A 14,323-nucleotide genomic window follows, 5' to 3' on the forward strand; every position below is an offset into this window, starting at 1 on the left:
AGCATGAAGCCATACATAAGTACCAAAATAAAATGTTGGGAAAGAATCATCCATTCCACAATGTAGATGGACAAAACCTATGAAAGTCAAATGAGATAAGAAGTGTCCCTGTTAATTAATCTTCAAGCATACTAATAGAACTATTACATATTGGCATTTTTAGAGAGATAATTCATTATACAAATAAACTCACAAAGAAAAGAGATATTTTTCTCACTCACATGGAGAATTTTCATAAAAGTGATATTTTTCCCTGTCAGTAGTAGGGTGAAACAGTAAGGGCCTAACAACAGCAAAAGAGAAAAGGTGGCAAGAATACACAGATGAACTATACAAAAAAGGTCTTAATGACCCAGATAACCACAATGGTGTGGTCACTCACCTAGAGCCTAATATTCTGGACTCAGAAGTCAAGTGGGCCTTAGGGAGCATTACTGCAAACAAGGCTAGTGGAGGTGATGAAATTCCAGCTGAGCTATTTAAAATCCTAAAAGATGATGATGTTAAAGTGCTGCACTCAATATGTCAGCAAATTTGAAAAACTCAGCAGTGACCACAAGAATGGAAAAAGCTAGTTTTTGTTTGAATCCAAAAGAAGGGCAATGTCAAAGAATATACAAACTACCATACAAATTGTGCTTATTTTGCATGCTAGTAAGGTTATACTCAAAATCATTCAAGCTAGGCTTCAGCAGTACATGCCATGAAATTAAAAGACTCTTAATCCTTGGAAGGAAAGTTAGGACCAACCTAGACAGCATATTAAAAAGCAGAGACATTACTTTGCCAACAAAGGTCTGTCTAGTCAAGGCTATGGTTTTTCCAGTGGTCATGTATGGATGTGAGAGTTGGACTATAAAGAAAGCTGAGCACCAAAGAATTGATGCTTTTGAACTGTGATGTTGGAGAAAACTCTTGAGAGTCCCTTGGACTGCAAGGAGATCCAACCAGTCCATTCTGAAGGAGATCAGTCCTGAGGGTTCATTGGAAGGACTGTTCATTGGAAGGATGTTGAAGCTGAAACTCCAATATTTTGGCCACCTGGTGCAAAGAGCTGACTCATTTGAAAAGACACTGATGTTGGGAAAGATTGAAGGCAAGATGAGAAGGGGATGACAGAGGATGAGGTGGTTGGATGGCATCACTGACTCAATAGACATGAATTTGGGTGAACTCTAGGAGTTGGTGAGGGACAGGGAGGCCTGGCATGCTGTGGTTCATGGGGTTGCAAAGAGTCAGACATGACTGAGAGACTGAACTGAACTGAACTGAAAGTTATGCTCAAAATCCTTCAAGCTAGGCTTCAGCAGTACATGAACCAAGAAATTCCAGATGTACAAGTTGGATTTAGAAAAGGCAGAGGAACCAGAAATCAAATTGCCAACATGCATTGGATCATAAAGAAACCAACATAATTCCAGAAAAACATCTACATCTGCTTCATTGAGAACCTTACCTGCCTCCTGAGAAACCTGTATGCTGGTCAAGAAGCAATGGTTAGAACTGTACATGGACTGGTTCAAAATTGGGAAAGGAGTACTTTAGGGTTGTATATTGTCACCCTGCTTATTTAACTTATATGCAAAGTACATCATGTGAAATGCTGGGCTGGAAGAAGCACAAGCTGGAATCAAGATTGCCAGAAGAATATCAATAACCTCAGATATGCAGATGACACCACCCTAATGGCAGAAAGTGAAGAAGAATTGAATAACAGCCTCTTGATGAAGGTGAAAACAGGAGGGAAAAAGCTGGCTTAAAACTCAGCACTCAAAAAACTAAGATCATGGCATAAGGTCCCATCACTTCATGGCAAATAGATGGGGAAAAAGTTGGAACAGTGACAGATTTTATTTCCTTGGGCTCCTAAATGACTGCAGATGGTGACTACAGCCATAAAAATAATAGATGCTTGCTCCTGGGAAGAAAAGCTATGATGAATCTAGTGCTTGCATGCTAAGTCACTTCAGTTGTGTTTGCAATCCTATGGCCTGCAATCCTATGGACTGTAGCCTTCCAGGATCTGATATCCACGGGATTCTCCAGGCAAGAATACTGGAGTGGGTTTCCATGCTCTCCTCCAGGGGATCTTCCTGACCTGGGGATTGAACTCACGTCTTTCATGTCTCTTGCATTGGCAGGCAGGCTGTTTACCACTAGCACCTAGACAGTGTGTTGTTGATCAGTAGCTCAGTCATGTCCATCTCTTTGCAATGCCATGGACTGCAGCACACCATGCTTCCCTGTCCCTCACCATCTCCCAGTTCACTAAAACTCATGTCCATTGAGTCAGTGATGCCATTCAACCATCTTGTCCTCTGTCGTCCCTTTCTCTTGCACGCAATCCTTCCCAGCATCAGGATTTTATCCAATGAGTCAGTGCTTCACATCAGATGGCTAAAATACTGGAGTTTCAGCTTCAGCATCTGTCCTTCCAATTAACATTCAGGGTTGGTTTCCTATAGGATTGACTGATTTGACCTCTTTGTTGTCCAAGGGAATCTCAAGTGTCTTCTCCAACACCACAGTTGAAGAGCATCAGTTCTTCAGTTCTCAGCCTTCTTTGTAGTCCAGTTTCACATTCATATATGACTACTGGAAAAACCATAGCTTTGACTATGTGGACTTTTGTTGGCAAAGTAATGTCTCTGCTTTTAATACACTATCTAGGTTTGTCATAGATTTTCTTCCAAGGAGCATGTGCCTATTAATTTCATGGCTGTAGTCATGGTCCACAGTGATTTTGAAGCCCTAGAAAATAGTCTGTCACTGTTTTCATTGTCACTGTTTTCATTGTTTCCCTATCTGCCATGAAGTGAGGGAATGGATGCCATGATATTCATTTTTTGAATACTGAGTTTTAAGCCAACTTTTTCACTCTCTTTCACTTTCATCAAGAGGCTCTTTACTTCCTCTTCACTTTCTGCCATTAGGGTGGTGGCATCTGCATATCTGAGGTTACTGATATTTCTCCTGGCAATCTTGATTCCACATGTGCTTCATCCAGACCAGCATTTCACATGATGTACTCTGCATATAAATTAAATAAGCAAGGAGCCAATATACAGCCTTAATGTACTCCTTTCCCAATTTTGAACCAGTCCATTGTTCCATGTCTGGTTCTAACTGTTGCTTCTTGACCAGCATACAGGTTTCTCAAGAGGCATTTAAGGTGTTCTAGTATTTCCATCTCTTTAAGAATTTTCCATAGCCTGTTGTGAACTACACAGTCAAAGGCTTTTAATAGTCAATGAAGCAGATGTTTTTCTGGAATTCTCTTGCATTATCTATAATCCAACGGATGTTGGCAATTTAATCTCTGGTTCCTCTGACTTTTCTAAATCCAGATTTCTAAATTCCAGATGGAAGTTCTTGGTTCATGTTCTGTTGAAGCCTAGCTTGAAGGATTTTGAGTACTATCTTGCTAGCATGTGAAATGAGTGCAATTGTGCGGTAGTTTGCACAATCTTTGGCATTGCTTTTCTTTGGGATTGGAATGAATATTATGTCTTTTAATACACTACAGAGTGTATTAAAAGAAAAAGACATCACTTTGCTGACAAAGGTCTGTATAGTCAAAGCTATGGTTTTTCCACTAGTCACGTATGGATGTGAGAGTTGGACCATAAAGAAGGCTGAAAGCAGAAGAATTGATGCTTTTGAATTGTGGTGCTGGAAAAGACTCCTGAGAGTCCCTTGGACAGCAAGGAGATCTAACCAGTCATTCCTAAAGGAAATGAACCCTGAATATTCACTGGAAGGACTGATGCTAAAGCTGAAGCACCAATATTTTGGTCACCTAATGCGAAGAGCCAACTCATTGGAAAAGTGATGATGCTGTGAAAGATTGAAGTCAAAGGAGAAGAGGGCAGCAGAGGATGAGATGGTTAGATAGCATCACAGACTCAGTCGACATGAATCTGACCAAATTCCTGGAGACAGTGAAGGACAGGGAAGCCTAGTATGCTGCAGTCCATGGGGTTGCAAAGAGTCACACACAACTTTAGCAACTGATGAACAACAGTAGGGTGAAGAGGCATAAATCTATAGTACGTACCCTTTCTGACCTTGTGATGGCAGAATAATGCATTAGGATGTCCGCTTCTTAATCTTTTATTCCATACCATAAGGATCTGTTCCTTACATGGCAAAATGTATTTTACAGATCTGATTAAATTTTAAAAATTGGGAGATAATCCTAAATTATTTGTGATCACCAGCCTTCTTATATATGAATGAAGAAGGTAAGAGGATCAGAGAAGTAGACATAGCAACTGAAGTGAAACTCAAAGTAATGAACTGATGGCCTCCAAGTCGGATGGGGTCACAGACAGGAGGAGAGTAGCTTCTAGAAGCTGGAAAAGGCAAGGAAACAGATATTCCCCTAGAACATCTAGAAGTAATGTAGTCTTGCTGATACATTGGCATTAGTCCAGGGAGACCTATTTCAGACTACAGAACTCTAGAATTGTAGAAGAGTAATTTTGATTTTGTTTGTGGTAATTTGTTATGGAAGTAATAGAAACTAATACAGACCTCCACTCATAAGAAATTCTGAATGGAAAGGAAAAGTCATTGTAGGCTGGGAAGAGTAGCAACTGAGACCCAGAAAGGATAAATAATTTTTTCCAGAGTTAGTGATAGAAAGTGAATTCATATGTAGATCTTTCGAAACCATTACTCCCTACTATATTATTAAGAATTTGGAACTCTCTCAGTGCAGAATGAGTAGAGTCTATCCAAAGGTAAAGTGAAAATTTGTTCTTTTCATGGCCAAAGCAATAGGAAAAATTAAGCTAAAATACCTTCACTTCTACATAAAAATAAAATGCTTTATAAGTCATTAAGGAATCTCAGATTTTTGCATAGTTCTGCAGATAACTCACGGAGAAGGCAATGGCACCCCACTCCAGTACTTTTGCCTGGAAAATCCCATGGACGGAGGAGCCTGGTAGGCTGCAGTCCTTGGGATCGCTACGACTTCACTTTCCCTTTTCACTTTCATGCACTGGAGAAGGAAATGGCAACTCACTCCAGTGTTCTTGCCTGGAGAATCCCAGGGACGGGAAGCCTGGTGGGCTGCCATCTATGGGGTTGCACAGAGTCGGACACGACTGAAGCAACTTAGCAGCAGCAGCAGCAGCAGATAACTCAAACATCAACAATTTCAAACTACTCTTACACTGGAGGGGTTCTTGAATTGCACAAAACCTGACTGAAAGGAGTCACACACAATGACATTTTCAGGATGAAGAGGCTTTTATGTAAAATGCCATTTTAAATGAATTAGAAAAAAAACATCAAGCCTAAGCATACATATTTTTAATCATGAGAGTGGTTCAAATTCTCTTTAAAAGAGAATTTCTGAGAGACAAAAATGATTTTAAAATAGTAAACAATTTTCCCATTTTTAAATTTTCCAATTTTAACTAAACTGGAACTTCCTGAAAAACAGAAATAAGTTTGCCAATGGTTATTCAAGGCATAATTTCTGGTGCCTAAACAATGGTGACCAAAAGGGGCGTATTGATTACTTTGAGTAACTTCTTTGAGGTCCAGCAGGGAGCTGGTTAGGTTTTTTTCATATTATTACATCCCTTTATAGACTCTACTGGGTCCTTATCTGCTCAAATATTCTTTAATCCTTCTTACATTTGTTGTTCTATGACATTATTGGCAAAAGTCTACCACATTAAGTAGCTAATCCAGTGGTTGTCCCCTAGGCAGTTACAGATAACCTTTTCTCCTGTTTGACATTGAAGATCACAGTGATCTATGGTTCCTCCACCTCAAATATTTTCAGTCCTCTTTTTGCTTTTGCCTCCTTTATTTTTGGACTATAGTTGCTTTATGAGGTTCTGTTAGTTTATGCTGTACAGCAAACTGAATCACTTATACATATACATATAATCCCCTCTTTTTTTGGATTTTCTTCTCACTTAGGTCACCATAGATCACTGAATAGAGTTCCCTTTGCTCTACAGTAGGTTCTCATTAGTTACCTATTTTACACGCAGTAGTCTATGTACGTCAATCACAATCTCCCAATCCACCTTTCCCAAATGTTGAGGCTTCTCAACAGGTGTCAAGCCTAATTCCTCTATTTTTACTATTGATTGCATTTACTTCACTTTCTCTGAGATAGAGTATCATCCTAAAACTCTCCTACTTTCTACCTCCAAAAATTCCCAACTTAACAAAACAAATAATAGTAATTAATTGGCCTTACCTCTTTAAGTACTCAGATTTCTCTTTCTGTCTCTATTTTTTTAGTACATACTAGCTCATTTCAGCGGAGAAGGCAATGGAACCCACTCCAGTACTCTTGCCTGGCAAATCCCATGGGCGGAGGAGCCTGGTAGGCTGCAATCCATGGAGTCGCTAGGAGTCAGACATGACTGAGCGATTTCACTTTCACTTTTCACTTTCATGCATTGGAGAAGGAAATGGCAACCCACTCCAGTGTTCTTGCCTGGAGAATCCCAGGGACGGGGGAGCCTGGTGGGCTGCCGTCTATGGGGTCGCACAGAGTTGGACACGACTGAAGTGACTTAGCAGCAGTAGCAGCTCATTTCAGTCTAATTTCAGCACTTTTCTTGACTGAAATTACTCTGCCATACATGACCACTGACTTTCAAAATGCCAGCTCTTATACTCTCTCCAGTCGTTTTTATGTTTGTTTTCCTCATATTGTTTTTCTCTATTATGAATGTTCTCCTTCTTCAGACTGTCATCATCTAGTCTTTCAGAGCATTAAATTCTATGAATCTCTTTCCTCTTTTCTGATTGTTCCTTTTCTCTTTGGCTAGATTGATCCTCTGTCTTTTTTTAACCTACTTTCATAAGTATTTCCTCTCTTCCACATGCACTGCATCCAAATATTCTATTATTTTATGTAAAATGTAATTTAAAAGAATGAGTCATAATTATAAAATCCTTAAATGGAAGAGTGGTATAAATAAACATTAACAGAGAAAAACATTCTAGAACCTAAACATATGTATGTTAGCCAAAACAATGGTATGACATTCTCCTATTTTTCTAATTGTTTTCACTTTTTCTTAAATTAATTTATTTATTTTAATTGGAAGTTAATTTCTTTACAATATTGTGGTGGTTTTTGCCATACATAGACATGAATCAGCCATGGGCGTACATGTGTTCCCCATCCTGAACCCCTCTTTCCCATCTCCCTTTCCATCCCATCCCTCTGGGTGTTCCCAGTGCACTGGCTTTGAGTGCCCATTTCATGCACAGAACTTGGACTGGTGATCTATTTCACATATGGTAATATACATGTTTCAATGCTATTCTCCCAAATCATCCTACCCTCGCCTTCTCCCACAGAGTCCAAAAGTCTGCTCTTTACATCTGTGTCTCTTTTGCTGTCTTGCATATAGGGTCATCATTACCATCTTTCTAAATTCCATATATATGCGTTAATATACTGTATCGGTGTTTTTCTGACTTACTTCACTCTGTTTAATAGGCTCCACTTTCATCCACCTCATTAGAACCAATTTAAATGTGTTCTTTTTAATAGCTGAGTAATATTCCAATCCCAAAGAAAGACAATGCCAAAGAACGCTCTAACTACCACACAATTGCACTCATCTCACACGCTAGTAAAGTAATGCTCAAAATTCTCCAAGCCAGACTTCAGCAATATGTGAACTGTGAAATTCTTGATGTTCAAGCTGGTTTTAGGAAAGGCAGAGGAACCAGAGATCAAATTGCCAACATCTGCTGGATCATCGAAAAAGCAAGAGAGTTCCAGAAAAACATCTATTTCTGCTTTATTGACTATGCCAAAGCCTTTGACTGTGTGGATCAAAATAAACTGTGGAAAATTCTGAAAGAGATGGAATATCAGACCACCTGACCTGCCTCTTGAGAAACCTATATGCAGGTCAGGAAGCAACAGTTAGAACTGGACATGGAACAAGGGACTGGTTCCAAATAGGGAAAGGAGTCTGTCAAGGCTATATATTGTCACCCTACTTATTTAACTTATATGCAGAGTACATCATGAGAAACACTGGGCTGGAAGAAGCACACGCTGGAATCAAGATTACCAGGAGAAATATCAATAACCTCAGATATGCAGATGACACCACCATTATGGCAGAAAGTGAAGAGGAACTAAAAAGCCTCTTGATGAAAGTGAAAGAGGAGAGTGAAAAAGTTAGCTTAAAGCTCAACATTAAGAAAACTAAGATCATGGCATCTGGTCCCATCACTTCATGGGAAATAGATGGGGAAACAGTGGAAACAGTGTCAGACGTTATTTTTGGGGGCTCCAAAATCACTGAAGATGATGATTGCAGCCATGAAATTAAAAGATGCTTACTTATTGGAAGGAAAGTTATGACCAACCTAGACAGCATATTAAAAAGCAGAGACATTGCTTTGTCAACAAAGGTCCATCTAGTCAAGGCTATGGTTTTTCCAGTGGTCATGTATGGATGCGAGAGTTGGACTGTGAAGAAAGCTGAGCGCTGAAGAATTGATGCTTTTGAACTGTGGTGTTGGAGAAGACTCTTGAGAGTCCCTTGGACTGCAAGGAGATCCAACCAGTCCATCCTAACAGAGACCAGTCTTGGGTGTTCATTGGAAGGACTGATGCTGAGGCTAAAACTCCATTACTTCGGCCACCTCATGCAAAGAGTTGACTCATTGGAAAAGACCCTGATGCTGGGAGGGATTGGAGGCAGGAGGAGAAGGGGACAACAGAGGATGAGATGGTTGGATGGCATCACTAACTCGATGCACATGAGTTTGGGTGAGCCTCAGGAGTTGGTGATGGACAGGGAGGCCTGGTGTGCTGTGATTCATGGGGTCGCAAGAGTTGGACAAGATTGAGCGACTGAACTGAATATTCCATTGTGTATATATACCACAACTTTATTATCCATTCATCTGCCAATGGACATCTAGGCTGCTTCTGTGTCCTAGCTATTGTAAACAGTGCTGCAATGGACATTGGGGTACCCATGTCTCTTTCAATTCTAGTTTCCTCAGTGTGTATGCCCAGTAGTGGGACTGCTGGTAGAGATTTTTGAGTATATCATATTATCTGTAAACAATGATAATTTTTCGCATTCCTTATTTCTTAATTACATTGGTCATTAATTCCTGAAAAACTTTAACTGATAACTGTGGAAGTCATGATCTTGTGTTTCACCATTAAGCTTTAATCTCGAAATGTATTTTTATCACATAAAAAGTTATATTTATTTCTCTGTTGCTAAGACATTATTATCAAAGGTGAATTAAAATATACCACTGTGATTTTTTACATCTGTGGAAATGATTATACATTTTTTCTTATTTGAATGATTAATATGAATTATGGTCATATTTTACTTTAAATAGTTTTGTAAAATCTATATTATATCATTATGTATAACAGGATTGAATTGCTGAGGGATTCAGCATTACAACAAGTCACAGAAAAAAATGTAAACCTATTCTGGATTAAATGTGAGAAAGAGAAAAAAAAATGAAGGAAGGAAGGATGAATGGAGGGAAAAAGAGGAAGGAGATGGAAAAGGAGGAAAGATGAGAGAAAATAGAAACAAAATCCTTTATTCAAATGAATTCTAATGTGATGATTCTAAGAAATGATAAAAGCATGACTACTCTAGTGAAGTGAGGGTAACAAGCACAGCATTGCAATTGTTCAGCCATCCTGAACAATCAGAACATTTTTTGATGTACCTGAATTGAACTCTGAGGAACAGAATTTGTTTTTTTTTTTCCTTTTTTTAACTTTTTTAACTTAAGTTTTTGAGGTAACATGATTTATAGCATTACATAAGTTTCATGTGTACAACACCACACTTCTACTTCCATATACCCTTACAACATGCTTACCACCAGAAATTTAGTTTCCATCTCTCACTAAACAGTTGATCCCCTTTACCCATTTCATCCAGCCACCCATCCCTACTCCTTTTTTTTTAATATAAATTTATTTAAATTGGAGGCTAATTACTTTACAATATTGTATTGGTTTTGCCATACATTGACATGAATCCACCACGGGTGTACATGTGTTCCCCATCCTGAACCCCCCTCCCACCTCCCTCCCCATCTCATTCCTCTGGGTCATCCCAGTGCACCAGCCCCAAGCACCCCGTCTCATGCATCAAACCTGGACTGGCGATCCATTCCACATATGATAATATACATGTTTCAATGCCATTCTCCCAAATTATCCCACCCTTGCCCTCTCCCACAGAGTCCGAAAGACTATTCTATACATCTGTGTCTCTTCTGCTGTCTTGCATATAGGGTTATTGTTACCATCTTTTTAAATTCCATATTTATGTGTTAGTATACTGTACTGGTGTTTTTCTTTCTGGCTTACTTCACTCTGTATAATAGGCTCCAGTTTCATCCACCTCATTAGAACTGACTCAAATGTATTCTTTTTAATGGCTGAGTAATACTCCATTGTGTATGTACCACTGCTTTCCTATCCACTTGTCTGCTGATGGACATCTAGGTTGCTTCCATGCCCTGGCTATTATAAACAGTGCTGTGATGAACACTGGGGTACACGTGTCTCTTTCAATTCTGGTTTCCTCGGTGTGTATGCCCAGCAGTGGGATTGCTGGGTCATATGGCAGTTCTGTTTCCAATTTTTTAAGGAATCTCCACATTGTTCTCCATAGTGGCTGTACTAGTTTGCATTCCCATCAACAGTGTAAGAGGGTTCCCTTTTCTCCACACCGTCTCTAGCATTTGTTGCTTGTAGACTTTTGGATAGCAACCATTCTGGCTGGCATGAAATGGTACTTCATTGTGGTTTTGATTTGCATTTCTCTTATAATGAGTGATGTTGAGCATCTTTTCATGTGTTTGTTAGCCATCTGTATGTCTTCTTTGGAGAAATGTCTGTTTAGTTCTTTGACCCATTTTTGATTGGGTAGTTTATTTTTCTAGAATTGAGCTGCATATTTTTGAGATTTATTCTTTGTCAGTTGCTTCATTTGCTATTATTTTCTTGAGGAACAGAATTTGAAATCTCAAACATGCTTAACTCATTTATTTATTCGACAGATTCTTTATTATAAAAGATATATATTCATACAAGCTAATTCAAATACTAAACAGTATTAAATGAAATGCAAAAGTATCTTTCATTACCCTCCCTAGGGTTAAATACTCTAAACTCTATTCTTTTTTTTCTGAAGTGTAATTGACATAATATTATACTGATTTCAGTTGTACCACATACAGATGCAATGTTTCTATACATTGCAAAATGACCACCATGATAAGACTATTTACCATCTGTCACCATACCAAGTTAACTTTTAGGATTTATTCTCTTGGCAACTTAAAAGTATGCTCTACAATATTCTTGAACAAAGTCTCCATGCTGTACATTATATCGCCATAGCTTATTTTATAACTGGAAATTGTACCTCTTGACTCCCTTCAGTCATTTCACTCACTCCCCAATCTTTCTCCTCTCTAGCAACTATCATTCTGTTCTTGTATGTAAGATTTTTGTTTTGTTTTGCTTTGTTCATTTGTTTTGTTTTTAGATTCCACATACAAATGAAATCATATAGCACAAGGTTGATGTCTCCCTGTGTAAATTCCCTGAGGGTACATCCTTAGCATCTAGATACATTGCAATCAATCATCCCCTGACTTCCAGCAGATGTTTTAAGATTAACAAATGAGTCTCTTTTATATAGTTTAGATGTTTTTAAGACTAAAGCTTTTGTACTGGGTCATTTGATGACTGAAACCACACGTGAGCTCTTTAAAAGGAGTATCTTGGTTCATTGCATCCCTTTGTATCCCTTGGATGCAAACCCCACTGGTTTTCTAAACCATACATTTGGAGACTCGTTTCTCTGGCGCAAGTCCCAAAGGTTGGGGTGCCTGATATGGAGCACGTGTTGTGTGCTAAGTCACTTCAGTTGTGTCTGACTTTTTGTGTATCTATGGACTGTAGCCTGGCAGGCTCCTCTGTCCATGGAATTTTCCAGTCATCAATACTGGAGTGGGTAGCCATTCTCTTCTCCAGGGGATCTTCCAGCCCCAAGGATTGAACCTGGGTCTCCCTCATTGCAAGCAGATTCTTTACTGTCTGAGCCGTCGGAGAAGCTCTTACCCTCTGTTAATTCTTTACTTCTCTATTACCCTCTCATTCACTGTGCTTCTGCTTCTCTGGAAGCCTTCTTCTTCAAACATGCCAGGTCTCATTCAGCCAGTGTATCTGCACTAGAACCTCCATGTTGACTGCTCAATCAAATCACATACCCTTATTCATAGTCGAATAAAAATTTCTCATGACAAACAATTCTGCCATATGTTCACTTTCAAAATTCTGAGATACATAGATACAAGCATAAAAAATTTGGATTGAATAGGTAAATTTCCCCTGTGTTCTATACTTTCTGCATCCTTGGAGTAACATTCTGCAAATTACTTTTTATCTCCTTTAAATCATCCAATTCTTCACCCCATTAGTTTCTCCCACTTAGAACCCAGATGTGTTTATTATTTTCTTAAAGAACCACAATAACAAAGACCTCTCTGGTCCCTGCTTCCCTCTCAAGCTTCTTATCTCTTTCCCTTCTGCCAAAATTCTTGGGGATAAATCCATACTGTAGCACCTAACTTCTCATCTTTCATTTCAGACCATCGCACCTAACTTCAGACCATCTTCCTCCTGCCCCTCTACTTCTCCTAAACTATCTTCATCATCATTATTAACAACTTACCAATTGTTAAGTTCAAGGGCACCTTTTAAGATCCTCACGTCACTTGACCTTTCTTCAGGACATTCAACATGACTGAGTCCTTACCCATCTCAGCTCCCCTTTCCCATTACCCTGACTTCGTCCTTTATTGGCTCTTTCCTAGAACACTGTAATAACTGGTTTCCCTCCAATCTGTCTTTTCCACCACCTCCAGTTTTCTTTCTAATACCCACATCTGTTCAATTCAAAGAAGATTTTGGGAGTTGCCAAAATAAAGAAGATAATTCTAAGGGCAAATGTTCTCAATATGATATTAAGGAGTAAAACATTTTACAAACTGTATAAACTGGATAAAAATTGTATGACTAGTATAACTTCAACTATATATGAATATATGTAATATACATGAAGCATGTACATATAAGCATGTGTGTATTTTTTGTGAAAAAAAATAAAAATGTGAACATGGTTTTCTGTTAGTAGAATCCTGAATGCTTATTTTCTAAATTAGCATTTATTACTCTTGTAATTTAGAATAAAATGTGATGTGTAGTATGTTAGAAAGCATTTAATTTTGTTTGAGGCATGAAAAAGTACAAGAAAGCTAAAGATGTAGCATTGCTCTAGCCAGTTTTTGAAGAATAAAAGGGCATTTTCCAGGTAGAAAAAAGTATCTTTTAGTAGAAAATCCAGAGATGAGAAAAAAAAACACAGAATATTCCAGTAGGCTAGAAAATATGGTGAGTTCTCATTATGATAATCTTCTCTATAGTCCTTGTTAGTATAACGATCTCCAAATACATCCTTCAAGGTTTTTCATAAAATTTACTTCTGCTGACCCATGGTCACCTCTGATTGTAGCATAGCTCTCTTATTTCTGTTCCCCTTGACTTAGACCATGCCACCATATTACATAATAATAGAACAGTCCTCATTGATTGGCCGGATCCCAAACCCTTGTTTCCTACTACAATTTCCCTGCCTCTGTAGTTGTAACTTGCACGGATTATTTCTAGGCAGTAGCATAGAAAGTGATAGATGAACACAATATCCCCATCTACCAACTCCAAATCCAACCACTCATATACCAGACACTCCAACTACACATATACCCATACTCACACTCTTAGATCTTTCCTCTAAGATGTGTATCATCTCCATAGGCATAAAAATGCCATAAAAACCAGCTCAGTGTGGAAGCTTTTATAAATGTCTTCCATCAATATTTCTCATATTCAGGATAACTTCAATAAAAAGCACAAATAATCTGTTTTCTGAATTTGCTACTTTTTAGCAAAACTTCATCTTGAGATGGCTGCTTTCTAATCTTTTCACCAAAAGTTATTTCATAAGAATGACTTAAATGTGTTTTAACAAGTAACAAATGCACAATGAGTAGGATCAAGTCAGCACAACTGCTATTTTTCTATCTAAAACAACCATTCAAGTTGGTATTAATTTTGATGTGAGTGAACAGGTTAGAGGGATGGAAATAATACTGGCCTGGAATGTAGGGAACTCATATTCTTGTCCTGAGATTGCTAACTGCCTATAGGACTTTGGGAAAAATACTGCAATTCTCAGTCCTTCAACCT

General features: G+C 38.5%; 1 long non-coding RNA gene across 1 annotated transcript in view; it reads right to left on the bottom strand.

Annotated features, from left to right (window-relative positions):
* LOC138988644 (uncharacterized) overlaps positions 1 to 14,323 on the bottom strand; it is a 326,541-nt gene that overhangs the window by 97,593 nt on the left and 214,625 nt on the right. The window lies entirely within an intron of this gene.

The sequence above is a fragment of the Bos mutus genome, chromosome 1 (assembly GCF_027580195.1).
Source record: "Bos mutus isolate GX-2022 chromosome 1, NWIPB_WYAK_1.1, whole genome shotgun sequence".
In the NCBI taxonomy this organism is placed as follows: domain Eukaryota; kingdom Metazoa; phylum Chordata; class Mammalia; order Artiodactyla; family Bovidae; genus Bos; species Bos mutus.